General features: G+C 50.1%; 1 protein-coding gene and 1 pseudogene across 5 annotated transcripts in view; one reads left to right on the top strand and one right to left on the bottom strand.

The window, feature by feature from the left end:
- Positions 1 to 22,357, top strand: part of GALNT18 (polypeptide N-acetylgalactosaminyltransferase 18) — a 350,962-nt gene that overhangs the window by 59,982 nt on the left and 268,623 nt on the right. The gene's annotated exons all lie outside the window — the stretch shown is intronic.
- Positions 13,525 to 15,610, bottom strand: LOC117313273 (dihydrofolate reductase-like; annotated as a pseudogene).

Here is a 22,357-nt window from a genome sequence, read left to right as displayed (position 1 = left end):
AAAGAAAGGGGAACCGGTCAGAACTTCAGGGTGGTTCTCAAATTTAAGAATCTATCAGAATCTTTAGGGGGCTTGTTAAAATGTAGATGTCTGAGCCCCACCCCCAGAGTTTGTGATTCAGTGGGTGTGGAGTGGGGCCGGGCCCCAGAATTTGCATATCCAGCAGGTTCCCAGGTGATGTAGATGCTGATGGTCCTGAGTCAACACTTTGAGAACTGCTGGTCCAGACTAAACTAGAACTAGAAGAGCTGTGACTGGAGGTGGGGTCAACCCAGGTACCTAGAGCTGTCCAGGGCTTTGGGAGTGCTCGCGATGTCTGCCCGTTGCATGGGAAGCTATGGCTTCTGGAAAACTGCTGATCTCAGTCTGGAGTGGCTCAGGAACGGGGGTGAGGCATCAGAGGCTGGGCGCGGGGACAGAGGCCTGGAGATGAGGTGAGGCTGGTACTTGGTTATTTAATCAAGGAGGAGGCCCTTGTCTTCCCGGAGGAAAGCCAGCAGCATCGTGTGGAAGCTAGACTGACCAAAGGCAAGTTCTTCAAGTCAGGGCGAGGGGTCTCTGCAAATTACTCTGTGCTTAGCAGGGTCTCAACTCCCTACCGCTCTGTCCACAGTAAGCCCCTGCCTATTGAACCCTAACTGGGCTCCAGGGTCCAGGCTGGGCCTAAAATGCTTCTTCACATTTAATCCAGACTTCGAGGCTCTTTGAGGTTATGTAACTGGCCTCACAGACACTGGGAGGCTGGCTGGGATTTGAACACCACGCTGCCCATATGCTGTTTTTCTCGGTTCAGTAGTCATTTATGCACACCCACTCTCCACCAGGCCCGGAGCTGGGCACAAGGATGCTGGAATGGATGCATTAGAGCCTGCCCTCTAGAAGCTTCTGGCCTCTCTGAGGTGATGGAAGCATGAACATACGTGAATACAGCATGACAACAGCTACTGTGAATGTCTGAACCAAGAGTTAGGGGGGGCCAATGGGAGGATGACTAACTTTCTCAGGGTCCTAGGCTCCTTGCCACAGTTTGGCCCTGGCAGGTGAGTGAGGCAAGTGCCTCAGAATGACACAGCTCACTTCCCAGAAGCCCCTGACAGGGCAGAGGCCTGACTTCCTGCCTCCTCGGAGAAGACAGGAGACTCGCAGTGCCCCTGGCTGCTTTCTCCTTTCCCTTCTCTTTGGTGAATGCATTTGTAACATGTCACTTCCCTTTATAAAGGTTCTTATTCCAGCCCAGGAAATGAGCAGTCACCTGGGCAGCTCTCCAGGCAACTATATCCACCAGCTTTTCCAAAGCTTCAGCTGACTCTGTCCTCACCAGGGGGGATGAGCTGTAACGGCCTCCCAGGCAAGGCCGCTGCACCTTTATTCTAAGGAAGCTGAAGAGGTCAAAAGTGTTAGAAATTTCCGGGCGTGAGGAATGTGTGTGCAGCAAGGCCTCACTGATGATCTCAGGCCCTGACGGCTCTGATGATGGAAGAGGAGGCGTACAGCTAAGGCAGTGGTCCTGAAGCCGTCTTGTCCTCTTTTCCCCAGGATGGGCTAGGGAACACTTGGTTCTCTGACAGACTCTGTTGCATAAGGAAAAACAAAATCAAGTTTGGCCCACATATAAATAGACAGCAACTTTATTTAGTTTACTTTTCCTCAGAGACGAATGAATATATAGTGTTGAGCTGACCCACTTAAAAAAAAAGTTATTCTTCCTCATATAAAGAAAATGAATTTGTTATAAAGCATTTGAAAAATATTTTTGGTATGTTTCCTTTTGGGCTTTTTTTTCCTATATGGAGTTTTGTTTTTATGTCTACAGTTGGGCCACCCACTAAAATGTGACTGCTTCAGAGAAGTGTTCCCTTACCCCCCAGGAAAGGGTAAATTCCCCCATCATGCATTCTCACTACATGCTGTTCATTCCCTCCGTGGTGCTTATCGCAATTAATCACAATTATCTCCATGTTTGAACGACTATTTGCTTATTTGACTCCTCCAGATTGTCAGTGTTCAGGATAGCAGCCACTAGCCACATGTGGCTATTTAAATTTAAATTAAGTGAAATTAAGTAAAATTAAAAATTCAGCTTCTCAGTTGCACTAGCTGCATTTCAAGTGCTCAAAAGCCACACGTGGCTGGGGGCTGCTATCTTGCACGGTGTAGGAATAGAGCATTTCTGCCGCAGGAAGTTCTAGTGGACAGCATTGCTCTAGACCGTTGACTCCCAGGTAGTACACAGGACTCCCACGGTCCTTCTCTCTCGTGTCGTGAAGTATCCTGTGCACCTGGAATCTGAGGATCTAGTGAAACTTGTGAAACGCCTTATTTCTAAGTTATGGATGAATAGAGGAGTGCAGGCCAGGTGGTGGGGAGAGGAAAGCAAGGAGAGGAAAAGAGCAGAAGGGCTTTCAGAAGAGCCGTGTAGGGGTGAGACAGGGGAGGGGCTTGGGATTGCTCAGCTCTGGGCTGCACATGGCACGAGGGTTGGTCATGGTCCCCCAATGGCAGGGTGCCAAACATCAACATGTCCCATTGGAAAGCCCTGAGAAGGGCCTGCCTTGAGCTTCTCCTCTGAGAGGTCCCAAGCGTAAAGGCCCATCAACCTGCTCATCTAGGAGACTGGAGCCCAAGGAGATCTAGACACTCTACCCTGGGTCCCATCTGGGCTGGGATCCTCTGCGTTTACTCCCCTGAGGGGCTGCGAGCTAAGCACTCCCTGCTTCTGGGTCTTTCCTAGGGGACGCTTTGGTTTGCAACTCTGTAATGCTGGCTGACTCCTTGCCCTCTGGGGCTGCCACCAGAGTCCTGTCTTGGAGGCCAAGCCTGCCTTTTCCGTGGCCTCTGTCCCACCATTATGCGAGGCTTCCTCTCCCCCAGCTAACTCCTGTGTCCATGGGCTTTTTGAGAAGGTAAAGTCAGCCAGGACAGGCCCTTGACTCTACTTCCCCATCATGCTTCAGGGCAGACTGAAGGAGGTGAGTCCACAAGGATGTACTTGTGTGGGCTAGCCTCTTCTAGAGGGTGAGGGCAGGGGAGGGGCCATGCTTAGGGTCCCAGCCCAGCCACTAGCTTTGTACCCAGAACAGCCCCAAGAAGCTAGTCACTCGGAAACCACCGTGTGAAATAAACACTACCTATATGCAACATGGAGAAGAAACTGAGAATAACAGGGTAGAGGTTGGCCAGAAAAGCCGGCCAGTGGGTATCAAACTGGAAGCTCAGGGCAGGTAGGAGCGTGGAGAAGAAACCACAAGGACCAAGAGAGCCTTTGCCAGTGACAAGTTCAGGAAGGTCTGGGATCACATATTCCACTTAGATTGAAGCAGCCCCTTAGAGAAGCCCAAGCATGTGGGACAGAGTGGTCCCATCTGCCGTGTTTGGCACTGACGCAGAGAAACACGCCTCGAAAAGTAAACCAAGCCTTTTTTAGGTCACCTGCCGTATCAATTAGACTTAGGTTCAGCAATGAGTTGACAGAAATCTCAGTAAAACAGTGGATGAGGCAGGATAGAAGTGCGTTTCTCTCTTACGTTCAAAAAGCCTGGAGTTAAGCGGTCTGGGGCTGGTCTGGCTCTTCCAGTGTCAGGGGCCTGGGCTCTTTTTAGCTTGTTATCGTCTTCAATATGAGCCTTCCAACATATGGTCCAAAATGGCTGTTCCAGCTCCAGCAATTATATGTGCATTCCACCCAGAAGGAGAAGGAAGGAGGAGAAGTGCACATCCTTTTCCTCTAAGGACAATTCCTGGAAGTTACACATACCACTTCCTCCTACATCCTATTGTCCAGAATATAGTTGCATGGCCGTGTGTTTGGATGTGTAGAGTCATTAGTGACGTAGGGGAGCGGTGATATCGAGCACATGGCCAGGAGGCCTTCAGGGGCCCTCCTCCTGAGCAATGGGGAGCTCCCTAGCCCAGGGGCCCCAGAAGGTCCAGATGTCAGAGGGAGCTGAGGCTACAGAGGTTCCTGTGAGCAGAATGGCAGGGACCAGAGGGTTAGCTGGGGCATGAGTCTTTGTGTTGGATAGCGCTGGTTTTGTCTTAGCTCTCAGTGCCTTCCCAGATGGGTGTTGGAGAGGTGCTTCCTTGCTGCTTGGGATGCCAGGGTCTGCCTTCGCTCCCTGGCCTCTGGCCTCTGCAGTCCCATGAGGGTGTGCCATGCAGTGCACAGTGACAGAGGGTAAGAACAAGGTTAATTGGAAATGTCAGCTTGTGTTCCCTTTTGCAGCCGAGCCATTCAGACCCTTGGAGATGCAGGTTTCAGCCTGTGCTGACTTTATTTGGGTGACCATCGACGAGGTGCTCAGAGTCACACAGTGATGTGTAATGAGGGCAAATTCAGAGAATTCGGGATGTAAGAAACGGGAAAGGTCTGTCCTGGCATCTCAGCAGCATGGGACTGGGCTGCTCTGGAATCCCCAAGCCCTTCCCACCCAAGGAGTGTGGCACTCAGAGACAGAAGAGAAGGCCCGGAGCCCTGGCTTCGTCACCTCCTTGCCGAGCAACTCTGGGGTGTTTCAGGCAGAGAGAAGAGCACATGCAGATGCCTGTAAGTGTATCCCAGCATGTGGGGCAGGATGAGATGCTGGGAGGGCTGTGAAGGGCCTTGAACGCCATGCCAAGGAATTTGGACTTTCTCTGGAAGACAACAGGGAGCCGCCACTGAATGGATTGTAGGCTGGTGAGGATGGACTCTATGTGTGTACTGCTCACCCTGGGTGCTGCATGGAAGATGAGCTAATGGGGAGTATATGGATGCAGGGAGACCTGTGAGGAACCTAAGAATCATGGTAGCAGGGGCTAAAGGACCAGCTTGGACATGCAGGCCTTTGTGTTACATGGAGAAGCTCTGTCTTAACTTCCCCTGCCTTTCCACATGGGTACTGGAGAGGAGCTTCCCTATAGCCTGGGATGTCAGAGGCTGCCTTCCTTTTTTTTTCTTTTGTTTTTCTTTTTGTGGAACAGGAGGCATGCCTGGCAGCTTTGCAGAAGCCTGAGCCATGGGCACCGCCGGAGGCTGGGTAAGAGCCCTGCGCGTTCAGGTGGAGCAGCCTCTATTGGACAGAGCCACCCCAAGCGGCCTGTCCCCCGGGCCTCATTATCTGCAGCTGGCTCTTTGCATCGCTTACTGTCTGGAGCCTTGCCTGAGCCTAAAATTACACAAAGTAGGCCAGGAGCTCCTCTGTGGCTGCCCTCCACCTTCACTCCAGCCTGCGGGAAAGATCTGTCTCAACCAGAATTAGGAGAGGCTGGAGCACCTGTGTCTGCCCATTGGAAGGCAAAGGGACTTACACACGGGCTGGTGCCAGCGGTGGCTGCTGTATGTTGTGCACCTACTGTGTGTCGGGCACAGGGCTAAATACTTCCTGTATGTTTTCTCATTTAATCCTCACGACAGCTCTACAGTGTGGATGTTATTATTCTCATCTTTCATATCCATTAGTTTAAAAGTAGAGGCCAAGCAACCTTTCTGTTTGAAAATGTCTGATCAGGCTGCTCCCTTCCCAGGGAGGCATCAGATGAAAATGACAAAAGCCAATACAAGACTCCTCACCCATCCACCTGTCTGTCCATCCACCATCTACTCACCCACCTGTCTGATCTAAAATTCACTCTGTGCCTGCTCTGTGCCAAGCACTCTAGGAGGTTATAAGGCAGAGGGAGGAAGACCTGAGAAGAAATCAGTAACATTTAGGATACCTACTGCGGTAGATACCATGGGCTCTTTGGGGGAGCACGTGTGTTTACATGTCAAGAGGTCAGAGTATTTGGAAAGGTTGGGCGAGAGACACTGTCAGGCAGGTTGGCTGGTCCTAGGTTGTGAAGGACCTTGACGGCCGAGTCAATATTTACGGTTTATCCAGTGGGCAGTTGGAGTCATGCTATGTCTTAAAACATCACGGTGCCAGGATTTGAGTTGGGTTGGACAACTCTAGAGAAAGTACGTTCCGAGATGATGAGCGCTGGGAGATCCTCGTGCGCAGGACATGCAAGAGATGATGCTGCAGGGCCTGTGGCAGCAGGGGTGGGTGTGGTTGTGAAAAACAAAAAGCAGAGCCGGACAGTAGCTAAAGTGGAAAAAGCAGATTTTATACAGGACTGGTGCAGTAGGGGAAGAGACCTCTCTGTAGAACTGGGCTCAATTCCAAATACAACAGGACAAGTGGGAATTTATAGCCAAGGAGCAGGGTGGGGTCAGTGGATGGAAAATTACTGAGAGGAAGCATCAGGGTAAGAGGGGATTTTGGCTAAAGTGACCCGGATTCTTGCTGAAGGCAGGTGGAGGTGATCACCTGGGGGATGGTGGAGGATGAGGAAACCAATCAGATACTGAGCGTGATCAGATCCTGAGGGTTGGGGTTGGGGGGGTTCTGGCTAAACTGATTTAGCAGGATTCGTGCTAAAACTGGATGATTCAGAGCTGAACGCGGGAGCCCAGAAGTCCAGGTATAATTGGAAAGCGGATTCTGAGGAGCCTGACTGAAGTCTGGCCAAGGACTCTTTTCAGTTGGGACAGAGAGAAGAGGAAAGAATAAAAAGGCGGAAGCAGCAGGACCGGGTGCTTGAGGGTGTGGGAGAGGGGGAGTCTGAGTGGTCCTGGGGTCCTGGCTGGATTGACAGGGTCGTGTGGAACTGTTGTTCACCAAGTAGATGGGTGTGCGGGGCCTCCTCCCTGCGCACCCCCTCTTGCAAATACGCTGGGGTCCAGGGGTAGCTAGGCAGCAAGGTCTCTTTGGGCTTGTAAGCCTCCTCAGGAATGTCAGGGCTCAGTGTGAGTCAAAGAAGGAAGGGAATCCGCACTGGCAGTCTGGCCGAGAGGCTGGGGAGAGGGGCCCAGCAGTTGGTGCCTTCTGCAAGGTGCCCTAGCTCTTGGAGGAGCTAGCTCTGTGCTTTCCTGGGGTGCTGTGATGTGCATCCCCCCTTCCTTACAGGTTAGTTGATGCTTGCTTTGTGCAGAGGGGCTTGTCATGTAAATGTAAAAAGACCAAGTCCCCTGGGATCCAGGCCTTCCCTTGAGCGTGGCAGCTCTGCAGGCAGCTTAGGGAAATGCGTAATTCCAAATGTCATCCCCTAGGCAGTCCCTCCTCAACCTTCTGTCCTTTCCCCGGGCTTGGCTGTCCCCTGAGTGGGGAACTGACCTTTATACATGCACTCTAGCTGCTAAAACCTCTTTTGACTAGAAAACACTTTTCAGCAGAGGCTGTTTAATCCTGTGGTGATGGCCGTTTGGGCCAGTGGAGGGCCACCTGCCACAAGGTGACTTTCTCGTGGGGTGTTCCGGAGGGGCTGGGAATTCAAGGAGTGTGGCATGGATACAGCGTGTGCACGTGAATATCCGAATGTGGCCGCACATGTCACACGTATGGTGGCAAGTGCATATCCTCATGGCTGTGCAAGTGCATGCAGGTTGGGATTTCTCAGTCCATGGGTTGAGCTCCACGGGGCACAGGTGATTCAGGGGTTCTGTGCCCGTGAACATCCCCAGAGACTGTGTGAGAAAGAGCTCCTCTCAAGTCTAACCTGCTAACAATATCTGCATTTTTGTCCTTCCCTTTTGTCCATGGCTGTTTTTCGTTGTTGCTTTTGCCATTTTTTTTTTTTTTTGATAAGACTATAATTCTTTGGGTAAGGTTTGGGAAGGCAGGGTAGGGTAGTAATTAAGAACATTGGCTCTGAAATCAGGTAGAGCAGTGTCCCTATTCAGGTCTGCCCCTTATGAGCTGTGTGATGTAGTGCAAGTTACTCAGCCTCTCTGAACCTCAGTTTCTTCATCTGTAACATGAGCATGGTAATAGATTTCTCCCATAGTACCAGACCAGTGTTTCACAAAGTGTGAATTAGAGATAAGGTGCTTGAGAAAAGTGAAGATTCCTGTTTGGGGGTGTGGCCCAGAGTTACACACCAGGTGATTCTCATTGGATGCACACATAAGTTTGAGAGCCATAACCCTAGACTGTTAGCTCCCCGAGTGAGGGAACCACGGCTTCACATTGTGCCCCAGTGCCTAGCACAGCTTCGGGCACACGCTGAGCGCTAAGTTTTTGGTTGAATAACCAAATGACTTTATGACTTGATGCAGCCAAAGCACTCAGTGTAGTGCCTGACACAGAGCAAGACCTCTGTAGATATCCAAGTGTTTCATTATTAATAATAGGGAAGGTACGTCTCTGTAAATAAATCAGCAGGACCCAGCACTCCTGGCACACAGAACGCAGTCACCCCCTCCCCACATGTACTGAAGGTTGGGTCCCCTCCATTTCCATTACAATGTGCCTGGTTTCTCTGAGGCTGGCAATTGAGAGCCAGAGGAGGCTGGGCCACCCACATCCACAGGGTCTTGGTGTCCTGGTTGGGCCCACTGGCCATCTGCTTCTTTTCTTTGGAGGGGATACTGAAGCCTGAGGACCTTCCGGGCTGATGAGGAAGACTCGTGTTCACCATTCCAGAGCCCAAGGCATCCATTTTTATTAGGTTTGCAGACAATCATGACAGAAGACTGGGCTGGCTTTTTATTGTTCCAGGTTTCTTGGCTTGGACCTAGAGAGAGGAAAAATTATTTAGAAAAGGCTTTTCCTGTCTGAAGAAGAATGGGTCTTTCCTGAAGCCACCAGAGCCCAAAGCACCAGCATGGGAGGTAGGGGGAAGGAAATGGGAAACAATGCTGCACCCTCTCCTGTCCCCCCGTCCTGCCCCCCCCCCCCCCCCCCCCCGCAACACATTTGAAGCCCAGGTCACGTCCCTGAGCCACAGGATGCAGGAGATGGTGATCTAAGCTAGGGCCCTTCACTTTACAGATGAACAAGCCTGGGACTTTGGGAGAGATGGAATTTGTGCAGGTCAGTGGGTGGCTGGGGCGAAGCTGAGCCTCGGGGCTGGTGTGCTGAACGCTAAAGCCAGGCCCTTCCCCATGCCACTCTTCCCTGTCCCCTTCCCCACACCCCTGGCCTGCCTCACCCCATTCCCCCAGGGTGAGAAAGGCTCCAGCAACACTTGTGGGTGACCACCCTGTGCAGAGATGGTGCAGACGAAGGGGACAGGGTAGCTGCTATGGTCTGAATGTTTGAGTCCCCCCCCAGATTCATATGTTGAAATCCTAACCCCCCAGATGATGGTATTAGTAGCTGAGGCCTTTGGGAGGAGATTAGGTTATGGGGTGGAGCCCTCGGGAATGGGATTAGTGCCCTTATGAAAGAGGCTCCAGAGAGATCCCCAGCCCCTTCCATCTGTGTGGACGCAGAGAGAAGGTGCCGGCTATGAACCAGGAAGAGGGCCCTCACCAAAACACAGCCATGCTGGCCTCTTGATCTTGGAATTCCTGTCTCCATAACTGTCGGAAATAGCTTTCTGTTGTTTCTAAGCCACGCAGGTATTTTGATCTAGCAGCTTGAACAGACTAAGACCGTAGCAGAGAAGGGACATCCCCATCCAGATATTGAAGGCATGACAATCTCCTGACTGCAGGATTCCCAGAGTCCCCACTGAGCCCCCTTTACCCTGCACCAAGCCCCTGTCATTTCAGCCAGCCTGAACTGGGGCCTGGGACTGGGGCCTGAGGTGGCCCAATTAGGAGGTGGGGATGAAGCTCCGATGGTGGACACCTATGCCAGAGATGCCATTTTCCCTGAGACCCTTCCTTGGGTTCTGCCCCTGAGGACCCACACTTGTCACAGATCAGCAAGGCTGGAATTAACTCAACAACTTCCTGAAATGGAGGCTCTAGAAACATCTAAGACACGGCAGCCATTCGGGCAGAGCTCATTATTCACTAAATGGCAGAAATACCTGGGAAGCCGGTGCCTCCCTAATAATAGTAACTAACATTGATTGAGCACTTGCCTTGCACCAGACCCTTTCCACATACTTTATGTAACATTTAATGCTTACAACAACCTATGAGGAAGGTCAGATTATTTACTCTTCCTCCGGATGCTCAGAGAAGTGAAGAAAGTTGACTGAAGTCACACAGCTAGAAAATGGTAGAGGTAGGATTTGAACCCAAGCAGCTTAACTCTTCGCCTCTTCACTGCACATTCTCTTCTCGATAGCCAGGTTCTTCCTCTTTGAGCTTGGCTTGTTTGCTTTCTGTAACTTGGGTGTGGAAAGAGTTATTCTACATGTGAAAAGTTATACTTGCATGTGAAAAGCAAGTAGCATATGGCAGGTTATTCATTCATGTATTTTTTATTCATTCATTCATTGAAAAATGGTTAAGTGTGTGCCAGCACCGTGCTCTTTGCAAGAATGACTAAGTTGGGGTCCCTGCCCACAAAGAGCTCATGGTCTGGAGGTGAGACAGATATCTAAAGAAACATGCAGATGTCGTGGAACTAGGAGCGCTAAGGGAGGAAGCCCAGGTTGCTATGGTAGCACAGAGGTGGCTATGACTTGCTCTATCCGGTAGGGTAGAGAGGGTGAAGGAAGGTTTTAAGAGGAGGGGGGTTGGGCTAGATGAAGAACTGTTGCCACAGTGGTGGCCTGGGGGTGGGGCCAGTGCAGGAAGGGCCTTATATGTTGGGCTAATGGATTACGACTTGATGGTGCAAGCCTTGGAGAGCCACGGAAGAACAGTAAGTAGTGTGGCATGATGAGATCCGCGGTTTAGAAAGACCACAGTGGTGGAGGATGGCTTGGAGAGGGTAAGGCTGAAGGCAAGGAGTCCAACTGGGAGATGACTGGATGAGTGCAGGTGAGAAAGGCCGTGGGTGGGAACTAGCACAGTAGTGGAGGAAATAGAGGTGGAGTTTGAGGAAGACTTGGTGACCAACCAGGTATGGGAAGGTGAGAGAGAGGAGTTGGGGTTGATTCTGCGTGTGAAGCATGCGTGGAAATGCAGGCAATTGTTCAGGCGGTGGCAGGTTGCCCTGTTTGGGGAGGGAGGGTGAAAGAGCTTATAGGTGCAGAGTGTGACAGTGAGAAATATTGGCAGCCACAGTGTCACCCCATTAATCTCAGCCAGTGCGGAACGCTGTGGTCTCAGGACTGGATGTGGGCAAGCCAGGAAGCCTGTTGCTCACTCTGTTTCATCAGGAGCCAGGCGGCATGCCTCAATGATCACATTTCTGGTTTCCAAATTCACTACCACTATTGAAAAGAGAGTTGTAACATTGCACAAAACTTGGAGCAAATCTGATGCATTTTATAGGGTTACTATAGACGGGGAGGATTTTCTAACCCGTTTTCCCTCTCTGACAAAACAGAATTTGAGTATACAGCACCGCCATCAGCAGCCTTTCTGCCGGTTACACTTTCCTGTTTGGGCACTAGAAGACCTGCTTTCTGACACACGTGTCTGCTGTGTTGATGTGTTTTCATGATCAGAGGGAGTCACACAGAGCTGCTGCTGTATCTTTCAGTGCTTGTTGAGGGCAACTTTTTGAAGCGTATGTCTCATTAGAGGTGGCAGGAAAGTAATAAAGGGTCACCCCAAAGTCTCAGAGCAAGCCCAGGGGAACCTGCAGAAGGCAGATCAGGAATCAGTCTCCAGGGCCTAGGGGTGCGCTAATCGTGGGAGCCTCTCAGTGCAGCATCAGTGCTGCTAACGCGATTGTCACGATCCCAAGCTTTCTAGTGAAACTTGGTAATTGAAGGGGGAACGTCAGTGGCTCATATCAGCAAGCCACCACCTTCAGCTCTGGGAAAACTTCAGTGCGCCTACAACGCATGTGGACAAAACAAACCTAAACCACCCAGGAGTTCCAGGCAGGCTGTGTCCTAGCACCAGGGATGCAAGAGTTGCAAGTTTCCATAGCAACAAGGCAGAGAAACAATTACCACGCACCTTCCAGGGCCCTTTGCCAAGGTTACAAGGACACCGTCTCAGCGCTGGAGAAGATGACAGAACTGACTATCTCTGTCTAAACTGTTGACATGGAAGGTGAAAAAGAGTTTATGGTACCACAGAATGTGTTTAGGATAATCTAGTCCGACTCCTTCAGTTTTCAGAGAAGGAAGCAGAGACCCGGAGAGGTTAAGCCCCTCATCCTAGGTTGCCCAGCTTGGGAAGGGCTGGGCTGCAGTGCCACCATGGCTTTCTGGTCCCTGGCCCAGTGCCCTCTTCTACCCTCCCTGGGGTTGGTACTGGGAATAGAGGTGCCCCTCATCTCTGCCAGGTGCTGTGTCCCAAAGCCATACATCACGTTTGTGTAAAGAAAATTCCGGTCCACCATCGACTTCCTTGGTAGCCTGAGACGCTGTCTTCTTTATTTCCGACCCCTCTTTTGGTAGCACCTGCTAACATTTTGGTGCTCTGGTTCTGTTCTGTTCTGTTTTGCTCCCTAAGATCCAGACATAGCTTTTCTTCCGGCTTTTCTTTTCTTTTCTTTTCTTTTTTAACAGTTTGCCGCATGCTTTTCCCCACACATGAACATTTATTAAACATTTTAAGTATTATACACAATTTGCTTCTTTTACTTAGCAGTTTGGGGCGTTTTTCTGTCAGTACTTCATTCTTTTTGGCTGCTGCAGATGTTACATTTTATAGACATATTGGTTGGTATTTCTTATTAATCAACATTTGGGCTGTTCCCAAGTTTGAAAAAAAAAGTTACAACAAGTACTCTTGGGTCCATTTCTTTGTTCAGGATTAATTTGCAGAAGTGGAAGTTCTGGGTCCAAACCCAGAATATTTTGAATTTCAATTGATATTGCTAACTTACACTCTAAAAAGTTGTACCAATTTATAAGGCAGAAAATGCTATTTTTCTTTTTTTTGGGTACTTAATCTAAATCTTCGCTAACGTGATGGGTAAAACATATTTTAATTTTCATTTTTTAATTCTGTGAAGTTTAGTTTCTAACTTACTAATGTTGGTTTCTAGCAGTATTCATTCTCAATTTATTACCTCTTTGAAGTTTTAATTTTAGCCATTATGCTTGATATTAGGTTATTCTTTTTTGTAACGAGCAGCCAGTTCTTGTTCTATCATTGTGACGTTCCATGCAATCTCATTGAAGATCAGAAACAGAGTTTTTTAAGGTCTTAGACCTTCTCCTTTAACAGCGGAAAAGGTAGTCTCGTACCTGTCTCTTTACTATCCCTGTGGAATATCCTGGAGTTTTCAACTTATTGACTCCTGGTCTGAGTGAACAGAATTTTTTTTAAGAAGTGTGATATAAGTAATTCACAGTCCCTGTGTTGATCTAATTTTAATAACTGAATGCTAGCTCTTCTGTTTGTAATCCATTTCTGACCTTTGGACCCATCTGCCTAGCTCCTAGCTCTATAGGCTCTGGTTTCAGCTCATGCTACCAGGGGACTCTCCCACTTCGGGATGTCTTGGTAGATGTTCTACCCTAGGCAGGTGCTGGTCACCTATTCTTGACTCCTGATGGGCATTCAGGCAGTTACAGCAAAGAAATGTTTCACAAATGGTATCTGATACAGTCTAGTTAAGATTAATGGGGAATAAAAGTACTTTGCTTAGAAATAATTATCCATAGATCTAAAGTCAACAAATGTCTCTACAACAAAAAATACATAATTTGGGGGGGCAGGAGGAGGCTTGAAATAGATCAGAAAACACTTTCACATTAATTGTTCTTTTCATATACTTCAAATCTGTACTTAATGCCTTTCTCCTCCTGGACATCAGAAGGAACACCTGGATATCTGGGAGAAGTTTGTATTTTTCCAAATCAATTTCTGGAAAAAGTGTGTCCCTTTCAAATTCCTGCATGGTCCTTGTCACAAATCGTCTAAGATGGCCTGGCCTGCTCATGGCTTCCTTATGAACAGAACTGCGTTCCACTATCCAGACCATGTCCACTTGATTTGTTAATTCTGGTTGCTCAATAAGTTTTAAGGCATCATCCAGACTTTTGGCAAGAAAATGAGCTCCCTGTGGAGGTTCCTTGAGTTCTCTACTGAGAACTATATTCATTGTGTCCTTTAAAGGTCCATTCTTCTCTGGAATGGAGAACAGGTTTTCCTGCCCGTCATCACCAAATTCTGTTTACCTTCTACTGAAGAGGTTGTGGTCATTCTTTGGAAATACCTGGAATCTTTCCTGAGCCGGGGCCAGGGCAGGTCCCCGTTCTTGCCTATGCCCGTGTTCTGGGACCCAGCAACAATGCAGTTTAGCGGACGAACCACGACAGCAGCAGAAAATACTTCCGAGCTAGCACGTCACACCAACATGGGGATTACCCACCAGCTTGGCGTGAAATTTTTCTTCTTCCAGCTTTTTTTTTTTTTTTAACATCTTTATTGGGGTATAATTGCTTTACAATGGTGTGTTAGTTTCTGCTGTATAACAAAGTGAATCAGTTATACATATACATACGTTCCCATATCTCTTCCCTCTTGCATCTCCCTCCCTCCCACCCTCCCTATCCCACCCCTCTAGGTGGTCACAAAGCACCGAGCTGATCTCCCTGTGCTATGCAGCTGCTTCCCACTAGCTATCTACCTTACATTTGGTAGTGTATATATGTCCATGCCTCTCTCTCGCTTTGTCCCAGCTCACCCTTCCCCCTCCCCATATCCTCAAGTCTGTTCTCTAGTAGGTCTGTGTCTTTATTGCTGTTTTACCCCTAGGTTCTTCATGACATTTTTTTTTTTCTTCCAACTTTTGAGGAGAGTCTTTGATGATCAGTAAATAAACTGAAGTAGTTGAGATGGCTCCATTAGTTCATTGGTGGGGAGCCAGGGGCCCTGGAACCCTTCTCAGGCTTCCCTGTGGACAGCTTCCCTCTGTGCTCCTAGCAATCCAACCTCACGACTGCTTGGTGTTTCCACTGTTGGAGCTGGGTCCTCCTGGGGCCTTCTGAGAGGTGAGCGTGAGGCTTCTCTGGCTCAGGCCTGTGTCTCTTCCTGTCTTGAAAGTGGATTTTCCTGCAGGAGGATGTGAGCAGTGAGAATGTGTCAGGACAGCTCTCTGGAGGGGTGGCCAGACCAAGAGACGGCTACTTGCTTCCTCGTCAGGAGAGGCCTCTGGGTTTAGCTCCAACTCTGGGCCTACATGGCAAGTTCCAGGAGGCCATGGTCTGAGCATCTCTCTCGGGGAGGTTTGTCCCCAGGACAAAAGTGAAGGGAGAAGAAGAGTGAGGCTCCACTGCTGACTTAGCCGCACTTCGAGGCAAGAGGAGCATGGTGGGTAGGAAGGCGCCTTCCATCAGTCTGGAGCCCTTGAGAGGGAGCCTGGGTGTCAGATGTGAGGGCAGAAGCGCGAGCTCCAGATGGGTTTGTTATCAGCACTGGGCCCTGCGCAGAGCCGATGCACAGTTCCCTTCTGTCAGATGATTGAATTCATTCATTCAGCATGAACTGAGCACCTACTCCCTGCCGGGCACTCTCCTAGCCCAGGGAAAGAGCAGAGAGCAAGGTAGTTACGGCCCTGCCGCTGGGAAGCCTACATCCTGGGCTGAGTAAACAGGAAGGCTGAGGGCCTCCAGAGCTCTGAGGGCGGGAGGGTGGGCGGATGTGGGGTACCCCTGCCAGCAAAGGACCCCCCAGGTTCTTGGACTTTCTGTCCTGAGGGCTGGGGTAGGAGATCTGGCAGCACTGTCCAGATGGGGATGATACCAAGAAATTAAAGAAGGCAACAGGAGGAGAAAGCGGGGGAGGTCTGAGCACCTCCAGTGTGTAGTCCGGGGGCCGGGAAAGCACCTTTTCCATGTGGTCAACTGTAATCCTCCCAGACGCCCAGTGAGGCCGTGGTCATTGTCACCATTTATAGATTTGCGGAAAGGGTGAGCAGCCTTCCTGAGGCACACATCTCGGAAGTGAGGATTCCCCCTCAGGTCAGCGGACGCCATTCCATCAGCAGAAGGCCAGCTGTGTGAGGTCCCCAGAGGAGCCCCTCAGGCTCTGAGGCCTCAGGCTTGTTTTTTCCAGCATCAAAGTGTTTGCCTCAGGTGATGACACCCTGGCCTCTCCCATCCTGCAGACTCGGGCCTAATGGAGCTGGTATTGGCCCAGCACGTTGGCTGGTGTCAGAATAGGAGGACAGACGCCCCTGGGGGATCGGCTGAAATGGGTGTGCATCTGGAAGACCAGCTTCCTCACCCGGTGGCCTTCCCAGCCCCAGTGTGGCGCTGGGGATGATGGCAGAGGGTGGCCTGCTTGCAGCACTGACCTTGTGCTCAGAGCCAGAACGGTCAAAGTGACAGAGCGGGTTTGAATTCCATCTCCGCTGCTTGCTTTTTGTGTAGCCCTGAGCTAGTCACCCAGACTCTCTAGGCCTTAATTTCATCATCAGCAAATCAAGGTTGGCCACAACTGCAGCACAAGGCTGTGATGAGAATGAGCACAGATAAGATTGGGAAAGCACTAGCAGTGTCTGGCACGCAGTAAATGCTAATAATCAGTAGCGCTCATGATTGATGTTAATATATTATATCAGTATCAGATCATACTCCGCCGTGTATCTGGGGCTGGGCTGTAGGGCATGGTTTATTCTGGTGGCCGACTCGTATTTCCCAAGGATGCATGGGGCACAGACACTTATGGCAAATAGAGACGTCAGGTTTTGCAGCAGAGAATTCCAAACTTCCCTGTCATCAGAACCCCCGGGGGGTCTTGTTATAGATTCAGGGTTGGGGGGTTATAACCCGTCCCATTCCTTCCTCCCTCCCTCCCCAGAGATTCCCATTCATGGGTCTGGGGTAAGGTTTTGAATCTGTGTTTGTAACAAAATCCTCAGGTGACCCTGTTGCAGGAAGTCCAAGGACTAGATTTTGGGCAGCATTGCTTTAAAAGCTCTTTTTTCCAGCCCTGGCCAGCCTCGTGGCTGGCTCTCCTCCACGGCTGGGCTATTTCTGACTAATCAGTAGGAGCTGTCACCTCAAATCATGCTCCTCTTCCCTGGGCAGCCCTGGAGATGCACATGGACAAATCCTTTCTCCTCAGCTTTCTGTCTAGACACCATGCAGACCTACAAAATGTTTTCCCCTTAAAAACGTGATCACCTGTCTCTGGGTGACCACAATTTCTAAACTCTCTCCTAAGAAACATGGTTAGAGAAGGGATTTTTTTTTTCTGACTTGGCAATCCATTTTAAACGTGTTATAAATGTATAATGATATATCTGCCTGTGTTTGTATATGGAATGATCCCTAGCAAATGCAGACTGGGGTAGCACAGTGGTTAAACATACAGACTGTGGCCCTGGACTGTCTGGGTTTGAATCACAGCTCTGCCCCTTACTAGCTGTGTGACCTTGGGCAAGTTATACAACTTCTCTGTCCTCAGTTTCCTTATTTTTGGAATAGGACTAATAGTAGCACCTATCCCCCAGAGTCGTTAGAAGGATTGGCTGAGTTAATATTGATGAAGCACTTACAACAATGCCTGACCCATAGCGAGCCTTCACTGTAGAGAGTGAAATGTAACTGCATGAGACGACCTGGGAGATCCAGGGAGCTTGGGCATCGCATGCATTCCAGGAAAGTAAAGAAGTTTAGGTAATGATGCTGACTGGCTTTAGCCAAGCCCTGTTCTTTCCTGACACACAGTTCTGCCTTGAAGGAATTGGAACAAGCCACAGTGGTGGTGAAAGAAGCCCTGTGTGTGACCACCATGTATGAAGCAAAACATCGTTTTGCTCAACCCCATTAGCAAACTCTGTAAAGCCTTGTCTTCGGAGAATCTCTCTAGCTGTGATCTATCTAAGTGGCATGCAGACACCGGGGGACTTTTCCCTTTGTCTCAATCTTTCTTTCCAAGGTTTCGAGTTGCTGAAGGTCTGGTTTTCTCGACAGAAGAGCTATAGAGGAAGAACCTGGTGTAGGGGAGGCAGGAATTAGCAGAGATCAGAACAGCCGTGTCCAATCAGGTCTTGAGCGATGATGGAAGACAAAGGAAGGGAAGCTCTGCACCCCTTCCTCTTCTCCCCGCCCTGCCAGGTTAGCCTCCTTGCCTCCCTTGGGAGGTGGGACAGCAACGTGGCTTAGCACTGGGCCTTGGGGCAGACCCGGCTGGACAGCCTGGCCTGGTACCTAGTAGTGTTATGATCTTGGGAACTTTGCTAACCGGTCTGATTGTCTTTGGTAAAATAAAGGTGAGAGCAGTACCTGTGTCACTGAGTTGTTGGGTCAAGTTCAACAAGGTAATATATATAAAGTGCCTGGGACTCCATGAATGAAACCTTTTCTTATTCTTTTTGCTGGGTGGTCTTTTCCATGGGCCCAGTCTAGCCCAAGGTCTTGATAATTCAGGTCTTTCCCTGTACAGACTCCTTCAAAGAATAGTCCAGAATAGTTGGAGAGGGAATGGAGATTGAAAGACCAGCTTGCTTGGACCAACCCATGAGTTACTGTGTATGTGTTTGGACAGGATGTGGGTGAGGGGCTTGGAGCTCCTTGGGGAGGGACTACTCTCCACATGGTAAAGGGCCTCCTGGTGATTTCATGTGACTCTTGTGGGCACTCCAGAAGCAGTTGCAGGAAGTGTGGGAATGGGCAGAAACGCATGTTTCTGAGTGAGCAGGGAGCAGGGCAGAGCCCAGCATGGTACATGGTCCCCAGGGTAGAAACAGAGTGAAGTAGTGGGCCAGGCAGGAAATGCACTCACGGGTCAGGTTGGGTGGGCCTGGGTCACCGAGGTGGCAGAAGAGGTCTGGAACACATCTGCCAGTAGGCACTACCCACACTTCCAAGGAGGAAGTTATTGCATACCAGTTGGTCAGGTGGACCTAGCAGGAACTTCTGTGGGAGCTCAGAAGGTCCGGCCAATGGCAGCTGGGCCTAGCCATCCGGCTGGGGCAGAGCAGGGGCGTACTCCCTGAGGAGTGGCACCGGCTCAGGGCCCAGCCCTGGAAATTGGAGCCCAGGGGAACAAGGGGTCAGCCCTAGGACATCGGAACTTGGCCCCGTAGGACAACAGAGGCAACACAGAAAAAAATGACTCAGGAGACTGCACCCAGAGCTTTGCCATATGCCAACAATCACATTATTTCAAATGAATTTTCACATCAACCCAACGAAGAAAGTATTGTTGTCATCATATTACCGATGAGTAAACTGAGGCTCCTTTAAGTTCACTGACTCGCCCAGTGTTCCAGAGCTGATCTGTGGCAGAACCAGGAGTGCCCAGGTTTGCCCGCTCAGAATCTCATGCTTTTACCCAGGTACCAGAGTGCCCAAGTCTCCAGCTGGTGGGGCCAGGGTCTGCCTCACCAACAGAATTCTTCACACATTCTTTTGTGTGATATAGAAAGCACCGGGGCTGTGGGCTGAGAGCCACAGTGATGCTCCCTGGGACTTTGGAAGGGACCTGGTGGAGTGCCTCATCCAATCTCCTCTACTTAAAGATAAGGAAATGGAGGTTCAGAGAAGTTCACAGCCTTGCCTGGGGTCACTCAGAAGACAATGGCAAAGCCAGGACCCGAACCAGGCCTGCTGGCTCCCCACCCCGTGTTGTCTCCACTGCATTGAGCTGTTTTCCTCCCACACTGAAGAAGATTCGGGCAGACTCCTTCTGTGACCCTGCTGCATAAGGGGCATCAACAGAATCGAATGTTTAAAGGCCACCAGCATATCTCCCTGGACAGGTGGCCCTGCTGCATAAGGGGCATCAACAGAATCGAACGTTTAAAGGCCACCAGCATATCTCCCTGGACAGGTGGCAGGAGCAATTCGTCTGCAGTTGCATTTGTAAGCACAGCATGGAGAACTCATCAAGAAGCCGGCAAGGATTGCACAGGTCCTATTTGTCTACTAATTAAAACAAGGGAAATGCCAGGGGAAAAGAAGATGGATTGGGGAAAAGATGCAAGTTTTCAAGTCATGCGGAACGGCAGTAGGGTGGCAACCGCACGTCTTGGGCAGGGATAGTTCTGCCCCTCATTGGGCGTGTGGGTGCCTTTGACTCGTCCACTGCGTTCTCATCTGTCTTCCTGACTGGCTGAGCATCTTGAGGACAACACTGTGTCATCTTTACCTTTGCATGAGCAGCACCCAGCACCAGGTCTGGCATGGAGTAGATATTCCGCAAATGTTTGTTGAATGACTGACTGAATGATTGAAAACCATTACTAAGGGTAAGCGTGAGACCAAATGGCTGGTCAGAGCTCTCCTTTCATATTACACCTGCCATGGGCTCAGTGCGTCCAGATTTGGCTTGCAGAAGGCCCTGGGAGATCCCATGGTCATCCTCTGCCTCTTTGAATATTGGCCTCCCTTGGTAGCCATTACCTTGGTGTTAGGGATCACCACTGGAGTTTGTTAGGGCTGACTAGCTGTGGCCAGGGGCCTGAATCAATGGGCTATAGTCAAAGGCCTGGATGCCAGGGTCAGGTTGCCCCAGTTTGAGTCTTGGCTTCATCACCTTCCAACTGTGTGACCTTGGGCAAGCTGCTTGACCTCTCTAAGCCTGTTTCCTTATCTGTAAAATAGGGGTCATAGCATGGGGAATGATGAGGATTGAATGAGACAACGTACAGTGCTGGCACCTAGTAAGGGCTCAATCCATGTTAGGTCTTTGTACTGTCATTTCCTGAGGGGCCTGGGAGCATGGCTGCTCCCTCTGCCAGGTCAGGGGTAAGCAAGCCCTGGCTGTGTGCCCATCTTGCCTTTGTTTAGGAGCACAAAGGAGAGCAGGAGATAATGAGGCAGAGAGGAGAGGAGTCTATTAGAAGTGGCAGCAGGAGAAGCTATCGGATATATAGACGTGCGCCCGGACAAACCTGGGCTTGGATAACATTTCCATTCTGTTTCCGTCATCCATAACTTGGTTATTTAAAGTGCAGGAAAAAAGCCAGAATACGCCGTCCTGTTTGTACAAATGAGGTTTATAAATAGCTGTTGTGGAGAGCCGGCATCGTGGAGAGATCAGGCTGCCCACAGTGAGCCCTGACTCAGTGCCGTGGGGGCCGGCTCTGCCGATCTGGAGATGTTTCGTGTCTGTCTCTGAGCCACTGTCACCTCGCTCCTGGTGGCTCCTTAGGGAGACCTACACGCTTCTACTTTGGGGATAAGAAGCACTGTGGCATTTGAATGGGATTGGAGGGCACTGGCGTCATTGGGTGTGGCAGAGATGGCAGGATTTGGAACAGGGCAGACCTGGGTTTGAATCCCATTCCATCACTTACCAGCTGTGTGACTGCTGGCAAATTGGCCTAGCCTCAGTTTTTCCTCTGTTCACTATATATCACACTTTCGAGTTGCTGTGAAGATGGAGCTTCTTCCTGCGGGCAGCTCAGCAGCAGCTCTTGCTAGTTTGGGCAAGATAGGCGGGTACCTCTGAGGCCAGACAACCGCAAGATTTTTAGGGGCCTAGAAATGAACTAATGGCTGGAGAGTAGCAGGGGTAGACAAGGGACCAGGATGACATCTGGTCACTATGATGGAGCAGGTGTGCCCAGGCCCCACTTTGGCCCCTGAACAGATCCCAAACTTTGAGCCATCTGACCTTCAGAGGATGTCTAGTTATCATTATTATTGTAATTATTAAGCATCCTCATTGCTGTCTACTTAGTTACCTGGCATTTCAGTTTCTATCAGTGACGTAGACTGTCTGCAAATTATCTGCCGTTGAGTTCCCACCCCAGCCTTGCTCGGGGGTAGGCTGAGGGATGTGTTAGCAGCTCAATTCTCCTGATGCTCTGATTCTCAACCATGTACCTGACCATCAGAAAGCCCTTGTCTGGCAACTTACCAACACCCTGGCTTTGACTAAGGACCGGCCTCGAAGCAGCTCCGGGGAAGCCCTGGTGTCTTCTGTAGGACTGCAGCCATCGACACCATCTGTGTGTTGTTCAAGACGACCTGAGCTCAGGCCTTGAGCAGTTTGGCCCTCTCCAGGACTGTGAGCTTTCTCTTTGGACTTAAGCATGCCATTGGATTTCCTTCTCAGATTCAGTTCAGTTTTACAAGCATTGATTGAGCACCTACTATTTGGCTGTAACTATGGTCCTGGTGGGGGGGGGGCAACAAAACAGCACGGTGGCCTGGGATGGGGCAGGGCCTGCACTCACCTACGGCTGAATGATTCTCCGCTGCTTGTTAGCTGTGTGGTTTTTGAATTGTTCCCCTGACCTTTGCGCCCGGGCTTCCCACTTGTAAAATGAGACTGATTATCTACATGGTCTTTAGCATAGAGAAATGGCTCCACAGCAGGTAGTCAATGAATGATAGTCAGCTTTTTCTTCTGCTCCGCTCTCCTTTCGTCTCCCTTCTTCCTTCCTGCGTCTCCCACTCCCCCCTTCTCTCCTTGCGCTCAAGGAGTTTACCATCGAGTAGGGTCAGGCAGAGACCTAGACTAAACATTTCAAAACGGAATCAGGATGGGAGTAGGTACTGGGAATTCTTGGATACAGAGGTGGACGCCCACAGATGGTTTCCTTCTGTCAGCCTTGGAAGTTCAGGGAAAAGCTGAGTCACGTGCGTGTGTCGGGATGCACGCACAGGGCTGAACGTGTGTATA

The sequence above is a fragment of the Tursiops truncatus genome, chromosome 8, assembly GCF_011762595.2.
Source record: "Tursiops truncatus isolate mTurTru1 chromosome 8, mTurTru1.mat.Y, whole genome shotgun sequence".
In the NCBI taxonomy this organism is placed as follows: Eukaryota; Metazoa; Chordata; class Mammalia; order Artiodactyla; family Delphinidae; genus Tursiops; species Tursiops truncatus.
Note: the sequence above shows the minus strand (reverse complement) of the source record. Positions and strands in the feature narration are given on the sequence as shown.